The 18586-nt window shown below is 42.9% G+C and overlaps 1 long non-coding RNA gene across 2 annotated transcripts; it reads left to right on the forward strand.

Annotated features, from left to right (window-relative positions):
- The first annotated feature begins 1544 nt into the window (after window positions 1-1544).
- LOC140844490 (uncharacterized) lies at window positions 1545-15892 on the forward strand. 2 transcript variants are annotated; one of them, XR_012122895.1, is made up of 3 exons: window positions 1545-1632; window positions 14841-15017; window positions 15758-15892. It is a non-coding gene; the product is annotated as an uncharacterized lncRNA (long non-coding RNA). The 2 variants fall into 2 exon arrangements; XR_012122894.1 differs by having other exon boundaries at window positions 1547-1632; window positions 14757-15017.
- The last annotated feature ends 2694 nt before the right edge of the window (window positions 15893-18586 follow it).

The raw sequence follows: 18586 nt of genomic DNA on the forward strand, positions 1-18586 counted from the left end.
AAACTGGCTGCCTGCATGCTGGACCCTGCTCGGTATGCATTGTCTAGCTAGGCTCCTCGCCTCCACCTGGGCCCTGGGTCCCTTCCTACCTTTCTGCTCTGGGACATCCTTCCACCAATCCTCTCTCCTCTCACCTGCATCGTCAATTTCTTCTCTCCACTGGATCTTTCCTGTGAACGTACATACATCTGTTACTTCTCTGACCTTCATAAAAGAAACCCTCTTGAACCATTTCTCCCTTCAGCCATTGCCGCACTTTTTACTTCCCTTAGAACTCTTCAGAAGGTTTGTATATGCTTACTGGGTTTCGTTTTTCTCCTTCTCGAACTTATTCCAATCAGGTTTTCGCCCCTCCCCCGCCATCACTCTCCCAAACTGCTCTTACTGAGACCACTAACGATCCTCACATTGCTCAGTGTTCATTTCTTGGGACTGCCAACGGCATCCGCCCCAGCTGACCACCTCCTTTTTGAAGCACTCTCTTCTCCTGGACAACATTCTCCTGGTTTTTCTCCTGTTTCACTGCCTGTGTCTTCTCTGCTGCCTTTGCTGGCTTCTCTGCATTTCCCCAAATTCTAAATGCAGCATGTCAGTGCTCAGACCTCTGACTTGTTCCCTTTTCTATCAACATTTTCTTCCCTGATGACATCTAGTCCAAATTCTATGATTCCCCAAATTAGACCCATCTGGGTCACGCCCCTGAATTCTAAGAATATACACCCAACTGCCTAATTGACAACTCCACTTGGAGATCTACTAGGCATTTCAGCCTAACAGGTAAAAAAACTGAGTTCCTGTTTTTCACCCCACCCCCAAGACCCCATCTTGGTTAATGACAACCCACCCTCGCAGATCAGGCCAAAAATCCTGGGAGGCTTTTTTGGTGTCTTGCTTTCTCTCTCACCCTGCATGTAGATTATCAGGAAATCAATTCTGTTGTGTCTGCCTCCAAACACATTCTAAATCTGACTCTGTCTGCCCACCTCGACCTGTACCAGCCTGTCTAAGCAGCCATCTTTTCTCGCCTGGGTTTCTGGGGTCATTTGTTCTCAGGTCTCTTCATTCCCACCCTCATTCTCTGTAGAATTTAGGTGCCCTTCTTAGCAAGAGCAGTCACTCCTCAGCTAAGCAGACCAGGGTTCCTGGCTCCCCCAGGATAATAGCCCTATCGTTCACCATGTCCAAAACGATTCTATAGAGACTGCCTCCCCACTTCTCTGACGTCCTGTCCCCACACTCCAGGCCTCACCGCTCCACCTGTGCTGGCCTCTTTGAAGTCACCAGGCAGAGCCCCACCTCGGAGACGTGCTGTTGTCTCTCTGTGTGAATATGAAAATAGGTATCTGGTGGCTCACTGCTTCACTTCCTTGAGGCCTCCTGAAATCTCCCTTTCTCGGTAAGGCTGGTCTCTGCTACCCTGTTTCTAGTGGCTTCCACTCCGGCACTCCCATCCCACCCTCCCGCTTCACACTTCAGGGCTCGCCCTCCGGCTGCCGTACTCCCTAGCTCACCCATTTCTTTTGTTTGTCGTGGGTGTCCCCACACTTGAATGTAAACCTCATCCAGGAGAGGGGTTTTGTCTCCTTTATTCACTGCCAAGTCTCCAGATCCTGGAAGAACGCCTGGAACAGAGTAAGTGCTTGCTACCTATTTGGTGAATAAATGAATTCACGCACAGGGATTTTTAAATCTGAAAATTCCCTCTAAAACACCATGTTTATAGTTCTTGAAATGTCAGATTAGGCAACTGGGACAGTGTCTCCCCCTCCCTCCCCCACTACCAACAGCCGTGCGCGGGCAGGGGCGGCCTCCTCCGGGGGGCGCAGGCTCTCCGTGCCCCCCACTGCCTCTCACCCGGCGATGATCACGTGTTATCTGACTCTCCGTGTAGCTCCAACGTCTATCCTACTTGGGTTGGGAGGGGAACAAGACTTCTCTTTTTCTTTCTGTCTTTTCAACAAAGACAGTTTTCAAAGTAGCAGGAAGGAAGTTAAAGGAAAAAAACTATTATTTTGTTTAGAGCGTGGTTTGGGTGCTCTCAAGTTCATCTCGGGCCTCTTGGGCTGGGCATCCGGTGCTCTGGCCGTCTGTCTGGGATCTGCTTTCACGGCCTTGGTGGAAGCCTAGACACCGACTTCTAAGTGGTCCTTTCAGTCTGAACTGCCTCCTGAGCTCCAGTCTCACCTAAGCAGCCCCTTAACAGAGACGGCGAGGAGAGTTCTCAGAGTCGGCTCGCCTCAGACCCATCCTGCAGAAGGGGGAGTTTACCGTCCCCTCCCTAACCAGCAGCCCTAACCTTTCCTTCCCCCTCCAACCAGCACTGCATCTTCTCCAGCCTTCTTATTCATAATTAATGCACCACAGGCCACCGGCTTCTGCAGTCATCTACAATTCCTCTATTTGTCTTCCATTTCCAACATGTATTTCATTCACCAAGCTCTCTGAATTCTACCCACCAAACGTTTATTTCCTTTCTCTCTTTACTCCTTTATCACACCAATTTTTTTTTTGTAATTCTCTCGTAAGTGATCTTTTGGCCTTCAGTTCCCTTCAACCCCCATCCTTTCCCTAGTCTCAATCCATGCTGCCTGCTGCCAGCATTGCCATCTAAAAAAAATTTATTTCAAATCCTACATAGCCTGACTTTTCTAGAGATTACACTCCAAACTCCTTAGCACAGCACTGGGGCGCTACAGGATCTGCGGTCTCTGTCCCTTCCCGTTGATATAATTTGCTTCTTCCCTTTACATCCACCTGTGCTAAAGCCTGGCTCAGCTGTTTGTTCTTTCCTATATGCTGTGTTCTTTTTCACCCAACTACAAGGCCCTTACCTAAGATTTTCTTACTTCACAATGCACATTAGCAACTGCCAGCTTCATGACGTTCTTTGTAGCCTTCCCACACATTCATAACGCTTTAGGGGTATTCTATTATAGTCCCTATTAAAAATATGTAATTATCTGTTTATGCCATTAGACTATGGCCTCTCAAGAGCAAAGACTGGATTTAATCACCTTCATGTTTCTATCAACTAACTTTGTCTCTCCAGCAGTATATAACATAAGACATACCCGACAAACACATGAACAAATGGATAAACGAGTGAAGCTCCCAAGGCAGAGGTGTGGTTCAGCTCTCTTTGTTTCCATTAAGCACTTTCTGTTTCAGGGGTTGTGTACATAGCAGCCATCATCTCATGGGCTTATAATAATAAAATATCAGCTCACTTAGCTATGAATAAGTAGTTAAATGTTTCTCAATCCTTTGTAAGAACTGTGAGTCACAAGGGTCTAGGTGTGGTATGTTATAAATGCAATCATAATATATTACAGAGCTGTGTAAATAAGTAAATTTACCAGGCACAGAACAGAACAATGGAGAACCGAAAACTAGGATAAACTCAAGGGGCAGAAAATATGACTTGAAGAAAATATATGAGCAAGATAACAAACTACCTGCCGTTTATTTACAAGATGCTAATTCATTTGCTGCTTAAAATTATTTAAAAGAAAAAGGTAAAAATACCAACCAGCCACTCACCAAGACTGTGGTTTCCATTAGTAAATAACATGTTTGTTCTACACTGTCAATTTTGGATCATTTTTTCTTCCACCCTCTCATAAAAAAAAACATCCCTGCCCCTCTGGGAACAGTTCCACTAAGCGATCCTATTCCACGCCTTCTGCTTGCTGTCAGCTACCGACCTCTCTTGATTCGTTGATGGCTTTGGCACCCTCAAAGTTTTCTTTTCCGTCCAACATCCACCCATTTTCCAGATAACATCATGTCCATGTTCGCCACTTTGGACATTTATTCCCCTGACACATTCATTTCCAATAATTTCCTCTTCCCAGCCACCCATTCCCATAGACACACCCTGGAACTTGTCACCTGGAATTGCTCCAGCTCTGAAAATATTTTTCCTGATGTCAGACTCTGAACATAACCTTTAATCATTTAGTCTCCATCTACCATTTTTTTTTTGGCCTCACTGAGATGTCCAGTTCATGAATTCCTCCACTTTCTATCCCTCTCTCGGGTCCTGCCTTTCTTCATTCCTTCCTTGCCTGATTGAGATTCTCTGCTCCATCCCTTCTCCCTTCCTCTTTCCAATGCCTTTAACTTCCTTCCCCCATTATTCTCCCACTGTGTGGTATTGGCCAGCTTGGCAATGGCCAAACACCAATCCTGCACAAACCCCCTTGTCACCCATTTATACATCTTCAGATGATCTGCTAGACAAAATAAAACAGTTCAATGGACACTAAACCAGCTGAACTGAACTGTCAACACGGCTTCTTCACCAGCTCTGTCTGCCACGCTCAGCCTTACCTATTTCATTTCCCACTTTTCTAGAATATCTACCCTTCCCCCAACACATCTTTCCCTAACTCTCTGCAGGCGATTTTCCCTTCTAATTAGCACATATAAGGCGAGCATCAACCTCCCTCAACAAACACACTCTTCAGGGTTCACTTTGCTGTTACAGTTTTAGGAGAAGGAAACCTTTGTGTCTGGAGCCCTGGAAGCTGCTTCACTGGGTTACACTTCCTGTGTACTTCTCCCAACTCTGCCAGGGAAAGCATCTGATTGCCGCTGGCCACAGCTTGGAACCCATGGGCATGAACATGGCCTCCTCAAAGTCATGCCAGGTTTCAGCAGAGGGAGGAATGTAGGGCAGGCCACACTTTTCTTTCTTTTTTATTCTCCGTCCATTTACTTCTTGCAATGCTATCAAATACAGCTATCCTGATACATTAAATTTTTCTGAAGAGTTGGTGGTAAATAAAGAGATCCTATTGTATAAGGGACATGAAAAGACCAACAACAATAAAGCAATAACACAAAAACACTTGGCTAAACATACCTGTGATCATAGTCCAAGAGAAAACAGGAAAAGGCCCCAAATGCTCATAAGAAGTGCCTCACAGACAGACCCCATTGCATAGTGCTGGCCCCTTGTCCTGTAAGGCTGCAGATCTGTCCTACCTCAGGGCTCCTGCATCTTTAAATCTCTATATTGTGAATATCCACCCCAGTTTAGGGAAACTTCACCGCTACTTTCAGGGTTTGGTCTGGCCGTGGGATCCAGCTCCCAGCCTCTAGGAAATGCATGGGTGGAAATGACTTGAAGGAGCACTTGTCTGGTCCAGGTAGGAAGAGGTTATCTTGCTTGCTTTTGAAATACAAGACCTACCGCAGAATTTGAGAGATCGTTAAGATTTCAATAAATATCTGTTTTCAATAAATATCTGAGGCAACAGAGGAGAAAGAAGAGGAAGAAGGTGTAAATGGGGACCATCTTGATGTTGAGCTTGCCTAAGCCATGTGTTGGGAATTCTTGCATTTTCTGAGAAACGCAGGCAACCTTTGACTTCATCTCCTTTTCCTTAGCCTTTCATTTAGTCCCTTTGGAGTTCAAGTGGGCCTCTTATACTGTCCATTTATTCTTGGTCCTGAAGTTCTCAGTTCACCTACAACTAGCAGAATAAGTGTGGATTGTCGTGTCTGCATCATCCCTGCCGAGTGCTGTGTTTCTGAGTTTTACCCAGAGACTATATTTAATAGCAAATTAATGTATATTTTAGCAACAGGAACCAAATTAAGGTTAACATCCTTCATAACTTAAGTGGGCCACCCATTCTGTATTATCATGGACAAGCACATCCTCATTAAAGAAACTTAAAATTTTGAGATGCAGTAATTCTTATCCATCTCTTAGCAATAGGTAAGCTGGTAGGAAAGGGAAAGAAGGAGTAGGTACCAGACAAAAATAGAACACAGAGCATTTGACTCCTGACTGCCTGCTTAACAGCTAGACCAGAAACTCCCACTGTGGCCAACTAGGGCCTGTGCAGAAATAAACAAACAGCTTTTTAGCTCAGAGTTCACTGAGCCCAGCTCTGTAAAACCAGAAACACAGAGAATCATTTCTAAGAGGGATTTCCAGCTTTTCGACATCTCTATGATCTAGTTATTTCACTCTCTCAGACCACAGGTTGTCTGAAGTTTCAGGAAACTGTCCTCCATCTTAAAGACCACTTTTGGCCTTAATTCCACATGTGGTCCTGTGTGTGGTTGCTGTACACTGTAATAATTAAGTTGACACTGTTTTCATAGCATCAGCAGGAAGGAATTTAAAAATTTCATATAAAAATAATCAAAGTTAACTATTTGTCCATGCTATTATGCAAGTGTGCTATTAGATTTATTAGAAAACTCCACAGACTGTCATAATTTGAGAAGTTTCTTGGGCCAACATGTCAGGTCATGTACTAGGTTTTATAGTCCCTCAGTCACCATTAATCTGAACACATGGTTTCTGAGCCATGACTACATCCCTGTTGGAATGTCAGAACCTGGATCCTTGTATAGATAGTTTTACTTTTTAGTGTCTTTTGATTAAAAATACCTAGTCATAAAAAAGCTACCATGAACTCAGAAATACTTTAAAATGCATTTTAGTTTATTAACAACATCTAAATACTTTTTTATTGATTTTTTATTGAAGCACAGTTGGCATGATAATAGAATAGTTTCAGGCATACTACACAATGATTTGACATTTATATACATTATAAAATGCTCACCGTGATAACTACAGTTGCTGTCTATCATCATACCAAGTTATTACAGTACTTATAAATACCAGTTTATTAATTTGTTCTGCAGAATATGGTTTCACTGAACACAGAGATCATTGACATTCTTCAAGTGCTTGTAGCCCCTCATCTGGACAACTTTCTGTTCATTATTCTCTTCTCTTCTTCGTTCTGGCCTTGTTTACCTTTGAGATGTTGCCAGCCTCCTTAACTCCAATCACAAAACTCATTCTCCCTCATTTGTTTAAAACACGTGAACTTAAAAGTTCTTCAACACTTTTATCCTCCAAGAAACTTCTAATGTCTATTGTTTGGTATGGTCTTTGAAATTCACTAAGCTCAGATTTAACAAACTTTATTGAGCATCTATTTGTGCCAAGTACTGTGGTAGGCACCTCCAGGCATTAATTACATGACTTCGTCATAAGTCTTCACAGTCACACTTTTGAAGATGTCATTTCCATCACCATTTTACACAGGAGGAAACTGATCACACAGTCAAGTTGCAAAATATTTAATGAAAAGAACCTAGATCCCAAACACATGCTCAAGATCTCTAGTTTTCCCACTGTATATATATATATAGCACCTGTCATGACATGTCATATTGGTGTGAACATTTATGTCGATCACACATCATGTAGCACCCCTTCTGTACCGATTTCTATTCTAGGTGTTGGATGAGGGCAGTAAGAACAAATTCCACATATCAAGGTGCTTATCACCTAAAAAGTAATGGATTATTAAAAAGACAACTCAGCATGCCCCAAAACAATTTATTACCTTTAATGCAAATGTAATTTATCCATTTAAGAAAGTTAGTCAAGTGTAGTTCCCCTTATCCACATAATAAGGATTTACTACAGACATTCTTGACAGTCATTCAATAAAAGCAGCCAGAACTATATTATAGAGATGCTGTATTTATTTCTAATTCAGTGCCTGCTAAACCTTGCTGGAATATGTTGGCCTCTGTGGAAGTCTTTGTAACCAGGCAAACATGACATTGCTATGGCATTGTCTCTTGGAACAAAAGGCCCCAAGGTCTTTGGGGAGCTGAGGCCACTTTGGACTTCACATCAAATTAGCGTCTTAAGAAGCGAACCATCAAGGACAGAAGAGGCACAGTGTATGTTCATAGATACACTGATGGACCCACAAGTATAAATACTCGGTTTTGGCTGGAGTGCCTATTTTATCTTTTGACGGAAGAGTAGAACTTCAACTTTATGTATTTATTTTGGAAAGCAAGATTGATTTATGTTAACAGAATAAACAACATAAAAGAAAGGAAGTAAGACCAGGAGGCAGAAACATTTCTTTTTTTTGGCAGGGGGGGAAAGCTTGAGTGTGGAGGAGTCAGAGGGAGAACAAATAACAACAAGCTTGCAGGCACTGGGTGTAATCACAACAGAGTGGAAGCACTTTGATATCTGAAGACGGAAATTGTGACTCAGGCATGAACACACTTGAATGCACATCGCCAGAGCCACTGTATTGAGATTTTTAAGCCTATATGAAAATGATACCAGTACAGAAGGAAGAAGGGCATTTCTGCAAGGCTGAATTTTTCATTTTCCTCTGAAGCCAGATTCCCCTACTTCCCAAGCCCTTCTGGCCTAGGCAAAAAAAAAAACCCCTGAGACTCAAGAAATGTGAGTTCTAGTATCAAATCTCCTGGTAACTAGTAGGCTTACTTTAGGAATGTAAAGAATAATAGAATTACAGCCTTGAGAGAGACTTCAGAATTTTCTTAATACTTCACTTCATTTTGCAGTGGCTGAAATAGGGACCTGTCTGCACTTCGATTTTTCCATTCTGTCAAATGCATTCAGTGCTGCCCCTCACTTCAGAATGGAATTGGTAGGGTCAAGTGAAATAGAGGCCTTGGGAGTGGCTTCTCCCTAAGATCTCTGTATTCCCAGGATTCCTATGCGCTTTGTTGTTATTCCTTTTCTTCCTACCCTCCCCTCGCCCTCCCTTACACTCCTTCCTTCTATCCTTCTTTCCTTCCTTTTTCTACCTGACTCATCTTGTTCATTACATGCATGTGTCTTCCCTTGGTTTCACTTTGATTTTGCAGGCAAGGACTTATATATTAAATGGTAAATAAAGAGCATGAAACATACTAACAAATGAAATTCACGACATGATTACTATGTACCAGGCACTGGGCTCCTGTATACAGCAATCCTTAGAAGTGGGTAGTATTGATCCTCCTTTTCCACGTAAGGACATCAGAACCAGAGAGGTTAAAGGGTGCCCCAGATCATGCAATTAAGACATAGTGGAGGGGGACCAGTCTCAAATTTCTCTGGCTCTGAAGCCCTTATTCCTTCCATGCAAACAGTCTTGACTAAGTTAAAAGTGCTTTTGAAGTGTCAGACATAATTATGACAAGCCTTGCTTCTCCCCCAGGGACCCGGGGGACAAGTGCAGGAAAAATAGGAAGCAGCAAAGGGAGGGAGAGCCTTTTGATATTATTGTAAGCATGATGAGAGAACTGGAAAACTATTCCTACATCGCATACCTCCAAGGATTCTGCTCCGGAAGTTTCATTCAGCCTTATGCATCATCTGCTCCTTTCCTCAGCCTTACTATGGGCCTGTAATATATTCTCTGGCTCTCTCTTCTTATCCAAATGAGGCATGAATTTAAAAATGTTTAGACCTTTTATATTTAATCACTGTCCAAGTGTCTTCCATTTTATACTCTTCAGATCGTCTTACCTTTTCTTTCTCTCTGGCGTGGCAGGGCAGTGGGCTCAGGCAGGGGACTGGCTCTCAAGGCTTGATGCCATAATGAGTGGAAAGCTACAAGCCATGCCCTCAGGGAGCACTTGAACCCTGTTCTCTGCAGCTTCTAGGCTTTCACAAGGCACTGGCCACCAAGGATACCTGGCATTAAAAACAGTTGCAGTTTTAAATGGCAAATCCTCCAGGAAAACACTGTGTTTATACCTTTCTCAGATTTTTTTCTACAGCTCCTAATCCTTTTTCACTGCTACCTGTTAAATTATACCTTGTTAGAAAAAGGCAAATTTCATCTGAAGAAAACTCTAAAGAACAAATAGTCTTGAGCAGGTGACATGTGAAACCCCTTAGCTTTTAATTCATTCAATTCTTATTGTTTACTATGTGCAAAACTTCATGCAGTGAACTTGGCATTGATGGGAATTCAGATTCCCAAACAGATTTCCAGTGGCTACTATATTGGATAGTGCACCTCTAGAACATTCCATCCCTGTAGGAAGTCCTATTGGACAGTGCTGATGAGAGTGTTCTTAGTTCTGTAGGCTCACTGTCTGGGAAAAATTCACTGTTTTCTTCTACTCATCCTCACAACACTTCTGACACTAGATGAGTGGGTTTTCCACATCAAACAATTCCGACACTAAATGCCTGCAGTTAGTGCACATTCCACAGGTTAAGGACTCAGTCACACACACACACACACTTCAGATGCCCCAATTCCAAGTAGCAGTTCCCAGGTTACCCAGAACTTCTATCTGACTTAGCTGCAAATCTGAGGTTCCCACAGCCTTCTTCTTAGGTTTACTGATTTGCTTGAGCAGCTCACAGAACCCAGAAAAACAGTGTACTTAACTATTGCTGATTTGTTACAAAGAATACTTTATATGTATTCATATACATATATGATACAAATGAATAGATACAAAAGGCAGGGTCTGTAATTGTCCCAAATGCAGGAGCTTCTGTCCCTGCAGAGTCCATATGCCACTCTCCCCGCACGTGGATGTGTTCACCAATTTGGAAGCTTCCTGAACCCCATACTTCATGGGTTTTTTGTGGAGATTTCATCACGGAGATCATCAGCAATGATCAATTATTAACTCCATTTCCAGCACCCTCCCCTGTCTGGAGGACCGGAGCAGGGTGGAGCGAAAGGTTGCCAGTGTCTAATTATAGCTTGGTCTTTCTGATGGGCAGTCCCTATCCAAGGGCCTACCAAGAGTCACTTCATTAGAACAGAAGACACACCTATCACCCAGGAAACGACAAGGGTTTCAGGAGCTCTACGGCAGGAACCAGAGTCAAGACCAAATAGTAGCAGTAACGAGGGACTGAGACCAGTATATCCAATTGCTTATTATTTCATACTCATGAATCTTGACTATGCAGCTGACCGACATGTAGCGATTTTGTACTTAGAAATAAAGATCCAACTTACCAGGGGTGAGGAAAGGCACATGGCTCCCTATTTCCTCAGACATAGTTAGCAACATGCTTTGAACATCAAGTATTTTCAAGGCATTTTCTGTGAAATGTGATCTAGAATAAAGGCAAAGAAAAGAGAAAGCCTGGAACATGAAGACTGCTAAATCTGTGACATTTTTTGGTTATACATAGAATGATTGCATGACCCAGTTTACCCGGGTACTCCCAGTTTGCCCTGTTTTCTTGGAGCATGGTCATTATGAGTTCTCCATTCCATCTCAAAGTGTCCCAGTTGGGATGATAAATTATATGGTTGCCCTTAGAGTCCCATTTCCTCCTTTCCTGTTAAAGCTATGGGATCAGCAAAGCAAAACTCCTCCAGATGCTGGTTTCCTGAAACCAGCTTTGCCCAGCTCACATTCAGATCTACGTGCTCACAGACTGCAAAACGGCTCCCCACATATTTACTTACTTTTAAGTATTTACTTAACTCACTCGTGGCAAAGTTCCACATGTGGTTTTTAGACTTAAGTTGTTCTCTTTCTTAAGGGTGCGCCATCAGAGAGAACACTAGAACAGAAATATATGAATGACCTGAGACATAAATGTCATCAAATGCTTATAAATATTTATTTTCAGCATCAACAGATTTCCATGAGTGTGATGAGGAAAAAAAGAGTCTTGACACTGAAAGAAATGCAAAAATAAACAAGTATTTAGTGGAAAGAGAACTGATTGGGGAGTTCCTTGCTTGTTCAGCCATAATGAGCTTAGGTTTCCCTTTTTGAGTCTTGCCCCTCTAGACTGACCTTTTCTAGAGAGAAAGTGTGATACAAATTTAAAGCATGCTTCATTTGAGCCAGTTTGAACTTCTGAACTTCAGTATGCCGGTCTCTCTCTCACTTCTGGCTTTGACATTCCGGGTTCCTTCATTCCAGCAGTCTCAGCAAGAGTGTCACTTCTCATGGGGGTCTCCTCTGATCCCCTCAACCAGGTCGAGTGAGCTCATGGTCTCTATATCGCATCAGAGCGCTGATCTTTAATTTCCTATTTATGTTTCTAAATCCCCCCTGAGACTATAAGCCCTACGAGAATAAATCCATGGCTATTTTATTTGCTGTAATAACTGCGGCCCTAGAGCAGAAACCACACAGCTGATGTTTAGTTATATGTGTGGAATGAATGAAAAAATGAATAAGCAAGTCCGAGAGGCAAGGAAGGCCTGGCTTCTGCCCTGAAGGAGCGCACAGCTAAGGGCGAACTAGGACTCTAATACAAGGCAAACCAAGTTTCATGGAAGAGGGTACAAGACATTCCACAGGAATTCAGAGAGAAATGGCAACACACCAGATGTGAGAAAAAGCTTCTTGAAAGAGGGAGCATTTGAGAAAGTCTTCTAGAAGGCTAGACATCAACAGGCAAAGATAATTAATATGTAGTTAACATTCAATTTGTTGTAAACCTGTTAGGTATAGAAAGATACTGTTTTAGATACTAAGTTAATAAGAAGACAAATAAGATGAGTCCTGCCTTGAAGGGGCCAGTGAAACTAACAGGAAAACAGAGAGACACACTAAAAACTATGAGAAGGCAAAATGGATTCTGTGCTAAACTTAACAGTGTGTACGGAGTCTGGGGGCTCAGAGGAGAGGGAGAGGGTGGGGGCGAGACAGAGAGAGAAGAGGACTGATGTCTGACGGGATGTCTCCTCCGCTAGGGTGGAGAACAGCAGAGCAAAGCCCTGCAGCTGTGAGTTTTAATGAACTTCTTGGAACTTGCCTTTGTTTCTCCTGTTGCTTGGCAACGCTCATTCTGGCTCTGGAGATGGTCACCGCTGGGAACAATTTTTTTAAAGGCTAAATGTTAAATCCCCCATCTGCACATAGACCACATTTGTAAAACTTTCCTCCAGGTAGTTGTCTGCTTGGGCAATGACGTTGGCCATGTTAAGAGCATTTCACCCAAATTTTACCCTCCTTTTATGTTTGCCTGCTCTCTTGGGGTGATCGCCGGACTCTCTTAACTTCAGTGACTCCTGGGGACGCTTTGAGCTGTTCCTTTCAAAGGGAGCTGGGACTGCTTTGAATGCGCTTCAGGAGAGAGCTATTTATTTCCCCTTTCCCTCTTGGACGCTCACTTGGGGAATTATAGGCTGCGCTGCTCTACAGAGTCCCGGTGGTGTTTGTGCCAAATGGAGTGTCTAACCTAGCTGGCCAACCTCTGCCCTTGGGATGCTCTAAGGTTGCTCAGCAGCAGCCTGCAAGGCAGAGAACCAGGGTTTTTTGTCTTCAATTAACCTGAAGCTGATACATGGATTCTAACTCCTGCCATAGGCTCAAATGTACCTTATCTGTGTGGGTGTTCGGGGGGATTGGAGCATCAATGTCACACGCAGGTACATCTGAAGATCTCCTGAGTGGGTCATCAGCATCGTAGCATTTAGTTAATGATTTCTGCTATAGACCACTGAAAGATTTAATGCCAGTAGTAACCAAACAGCTTCTAAAAAGTATTTGGGTCCGTCAAGGTCTATACACTGCCCTGTGGTTTATGGAATTCCCCCAACCCCAATTATTCCTGGAAATAAGGGCAAGTTGGCAGGGAATTCATTTTTTTTTCTTGGGAGGGAGGTGTCTTCTAGGGAGAAGGAACACTCTTAAATTACCAGGTGATCCAGTCTTGTGGGCTGGTATAACGTGATGACAAGATCATCTCTAAATGCCCAAATCCATCTAGTCTATATCAAGGAGAAAAATGCAATTTCCACAAACACCAGGTGACCGCCATTTACCCATGCTATAGGCACCAAATTACTTTGGAACTCCTCCCCATTCCACAACAAAGCATCTGCTTTGCAAATGAATTTTGTTGCAAAATCTGGAAGCATTATTAGTTTAGAGCAGGAAGGAAACTATAGATGCTAAAGACACTAAAACACTCATTTTCTTGTTAGTTTAAGCATAGCCAATGCAGACTCAGAGTACAAAACATTTCAGGACAAAAATAGCATCTTCTTCCTGTCTCTGGCATCCCTCAACGCGACCAGCCCACCGACCAGCCCACCCAAAGACAATTAGGCTGAGCAAGTCCTTTGTCATTTGTAAACCAGATGAAAATCTACAGGAAAAACATCTTTCCTATTACAAAAGAGAGAGAGAGAAAAATCTGTGGCTAATCCATGGAGAGGGTTTGGTTTTTTATTTATAGTTCTTTAGAACACATACACCCATATCCAAAAGAGGATGAGTAAAGATAAATAAGCACTCTGCAGTAGGGAATTTTAAGAAAGAGACACACACCCATATTGTGTCTGCATAAATGCTTTACGAGACTGTATTTTGGAATCAGCAATCTTATGACCAGAAAGAGAAAGCTGATCATCTGGTCACTGTTGACTCTGAGTCACAAAGAAACGTCTGACCAAGTGCCACATCCTTCTATTTCATTGATTCAGTTCACATTTTCTGTCCACTGGAAACATCATACTGTGTTTCTGAGAAATCCCTTCCCGCAATATGTAAAGTGCAAAGCTCTGGGGAGAACAGATTCTGGCAAGAAATAGCTGTGCCCCTTTTAACTAGGTTCACAGTGGCTCGGTTGATGCTAAACCTGGTGAGTTCTGGGCACCCACATGCCTCTGGGGCCTGCTGGGAATATTAGAGAAGAAACATGAGTTGCTGGGGAAGGTGGAGAGGCAGCGCAGAGTGACCGGCTACTCATGGGAAACTACCTACAAAGTGCCCATGGACACATGTCACACCCATCTGGTAACTCAGACCTCTACGTGGTTCCTTTATTGGAGCTAAGGGAAAGGTAAAAGGAAGATAAGCCATGGGCACAGATAAGAACTAAGATACCACTGTGACCATTACCTGCAGTCACTGTTCTAGGAGTCAAAGGTCATTCACAGGGATTTAACTATCAGTCAAGTCACCACTCTGGTTTTTCTAATTCCTTCCATCCTCTCCATCCTTAGAATTTCCATTCGCTGTGCTGGCCACTCATGTAGCAGTGTTAATAAAATATGCCTTTTCTGCATATTTCTTTCCAACACGTGAAGAGCACGGCTTTCGGCAGACTCGTTCCTGCCAAACTTCCCCCAGGGACAGGTTCCTGTGAAGAACAGAAATGTTTGATCTTAATTCCCAACTATGGGGCAGACACGTCTGGGAATCGAAATACCTTCGGCCGTGTTCCAGACAAAACTGGATGAAGCGGAAATGGAAAAGCTCCAGCTGTATGTAATTATATTCCTGGAGTCACAAAGACAGGTTTTTGTTTCGCTCTGAACCCCTTTCACAAGAAAATCTGTTTTTCTCCTGAGGCCTGAGCCCCAACACAACTCAGTAGATGGAAAGGAATCACATCCGTTAGGGGTTATCCTCTTCCTCCGATCCTACTGACATATAGGAAGGAGACTTCTGTGCCATCCTTAATTGGACTGTTACAATTGTAAAAAATTACAATATTGAAATTTCTTAGACATGCTCAATGGAAAGAGGCAATTAATAAGTATAAAGTCCAAGGCTAAACTCTCCCCTCCTCCACAAAGCCTTCCAGCTAAAATGGCCTTTTTTGGCCCTGAATTCCTGTGTGTGGCACTGACATTTAACTGCAACACCTGTGGCCTTCCCTACACTTATTCTGCTACCAATGTCTTGTCTCCTTGTGGATTTTGGACTGAGAGAGGCCTTCGCTTAGTTTTCCCTTTATTTCCTAGCAACACCAGCTTTAATAAAGCCCATTTTAAGCACTGATCAAATAATGAATGAACAATGCTTCCTCCCTTCTTTTCTTCCATCAGTTTTCTATCTGAATTAACTGATTCCCCCAACATTTTACATTCTAGAGTCCAACTAGTAAGTTGTTTTTGTGGTTCTTTTGATTCAGCTTCACCAGAGAAATCAAACAGGCACCATCTGGGAAGAGCTGGCCAGTAATATTCTTAACATTCTTAATTTGCTCTTGTCCCCCCAGCCCCCCGCATTCTTCAACCTGGCAACAACCTTCAGAGGAGTGGAAGAGACAGAACTGATTTTCCAACTACAGTGTCATTGAAAACAAAGTAAAACGGATAATAGGCAGTTACATGAATAATGATTAAAGTTGGGATTGACACGTTTTGTTACATTACACTCTTCCTATGTCATTTTGATTGCAATCTTAAAGGTCCTTCCCATTTGTAAACTGAAATTCACAAGAAATCTGGTCAAAAAACAGCAACTGTGATCAGTTTTGAGCAGACTGGACATAGGGAAATTGTGTCCTAAGTGTGCCTTGTGTATTCATTGATCAGTATCCCCTAATTCCATCACTTTCTCCATCACAAATTGGTCAATTCTTTACTATTATCCCTGAATAGAAATCACTTCAAAAAAATCTACTATAAACAAACGGAGCTTGGTAGAAAAAATGCTTTGAAGAAGATGCAGAAAAGCAGTAATAATTTACACCAGCACTTCGTTAATGACAGAAATTCAAGTGCTAGCCTAGGCCAGATGAAAAAAAAATCTGTTTTTTAAATTTAAGGGTAAGCAACTACTGACAGTATTAATGAGACTGGCTTTAACTGTAATAGACGCCTTTTGCAGAAATAAGTTATCAAATATGGTTGCCTTAGTATTGAAGTTTCATTTTAAAAGGGTCAGATTATCTCACCCAGCTGTTCCGTGACCCAGTATCCTGGAATAAAAACAGCTAAAGGTCAGCAATGAATCTTTCCTGAGGCTGAGATGGTACCTCCATTGTAGAAGTCTGGGCTAGCCTGGGAAGGAACAGCTGAATCCATTAGGACAAGGAAACACACCACTTTTAAACTTTTATTTTGTAAGAGAATTTTCAAATGGTCCCAACAGCTAGCCATGTGTCCCTGCTCCTCCCAGTCTACCTTCTGCTTTCACATTTTGGTTGTTTCTGCCACCCTGTACTGACCCGTTGTTGAACTCTGGACTGTTTAATTTTGGCCAAAGTATAGGACACAGGCTCATGTCTTTGTTTCCCCCTTAGCAAGGCTAAAACAGATCTGAACTTTCACAAAAGCTTTTCTAAATACCAATTAAAACAAAAAAAGAAAGGAACATTAAATATATAAAGAGATGGAAAGTCTCTAATCTTCTATGTGCTGGTGTGCGCCCCAGGCTTATAGACCTTGTCCTATTTTGCACCTTATCTGAGAATCTGAGTTGGTTTGACTTCATCCTAGATGGCCAGAACACATTTATAGCCTTCTACAGTAAGGGGGGAAAAAGCTTTCCTAGACCCTCTTCAGGTCCCTGGCTGGGTTTGAAAATTAAGCTAACAAACAAACAAACAAAAACAAAACCCCTCAAAGGCAATGAACAAGAGGAAAGCATGAAAGTTTTATTAAGTTGTTACCCATGCAGGAGAGCCTTCGCAAGAGAATTAAGACTGGAAGAAGTGACCCAAGCAGGAAGGTATTTTGCCTTTTAGACAAATAAATAGTAAGGTTGTGAAGAATTGACAATAGGTTTGGCCTCGGATTTGTAAATTGGTAAAGAAGTAACACGGCTTCTCAGCCCCAAATTCCATCTCTGGTGATAAGGACGCATCCCTTTCTCCTGTGTACTTTTCACATGGGAGATTTATCTCTGTTGCCAGGGGGAAAAAGGTAGAGCAAACTTCCTGTGTCTGCGTTTTCTCAAACTCCTGCAACTTAAGCTGGTCAGTGTGCTCAGGTGCCACATTTTAGGGTAGTGTGTCCTGAACCCCCTTCTACCTGTGTTCTGACTTTGAAAGTTCTGGCTCCGCTTTCTATTGAATACATGTACTAGCCGAACTTTCCCCCTGCCTTGACTCTGCTTATCTTTAAGAAATGGGGTGCCGATAGTCAGGAGGACCCCACTGGGACCAGATCAGCTCAACTGGGGGGATCCAAGATGGCGGCCCACTGGCCCTCAAAAGAGCCTCTAATTTCATTACAATGTACTTTCCATACTAAATGACTCTTCCACCAGCTCCAGGACAGTTGACAATCACCATGACAACTCCCAGAAGAAACCACAGAAGACAAAAGAAAGGCAGGGTTCCAGTTTCAAGAAGTGCCCTGCCCATCCCCCTAAGAAAACATGAAAGTTCCTCCCCTGACTTGGAATGCCAAATCCCTTCATTAAATTTGCCCTCTTGCTACAACTTCCAACTCCCACAAGCGGAGAGGCTGATATGGGAGCTGCACTCCCACCACTTCTCCATTCCCTGGCCATTGAAGGAAGCCTGCACCGCTTTGTATTCACTTTCAGTTTTGTACATAGTCTTTGAGACGCTGAACAGGGAAAGACCCCATTTTGGGGGGAACAAACTCCCATCAGTAACACTATGCAGGAAAGTATCTTAACATCCTGAACCTCCTTCTAGACATCTCGGCTACATTGTGGATAAGATCAAGAGAGAGATCTCCACTCACCCAGCAGGGATCCCCCATCGCTTCCCCACCAATACCACAAGGGCGTCCTCCTCCTATATTCTGACTGGAGGAAACACATATTTTAGTCAAGTGACTGACGCCATGAATGACCCCACTGTTCAGATGAGGTTCACCAACCTGTACACACCACAAGATGGATCCTTTAGAGGTTCAACAATATAAAATACCAGAAACAATTAGTTAATATAACATTCCCATGTCCATACGAGAAGGGCTAAGGGATGAGCTGTATCTCAAGAGCTGTTACCTTTCCCCAGAAAAATCAGGGTCAGCTATGCCGCACCTCTGATGAGCATTGGAAACCACCAAGGTTGTCCTTCCCCACAGCTCCTCAGTGGGCGTCTGTATTAGGGTGCTCACTAAAG

Source organism: Manis javanica, chromosome 11 (assembly GCF_040802235.1).
Source record: "Manis javanica isolate MJ-LG chromosome 11, MJ_LKY, whole genome shotgun sequence".
NCBI lineage: Eukaryota > Metazoa > Chordata > Mammalia > Pholidota > Manidae > Manis > Manis javanica.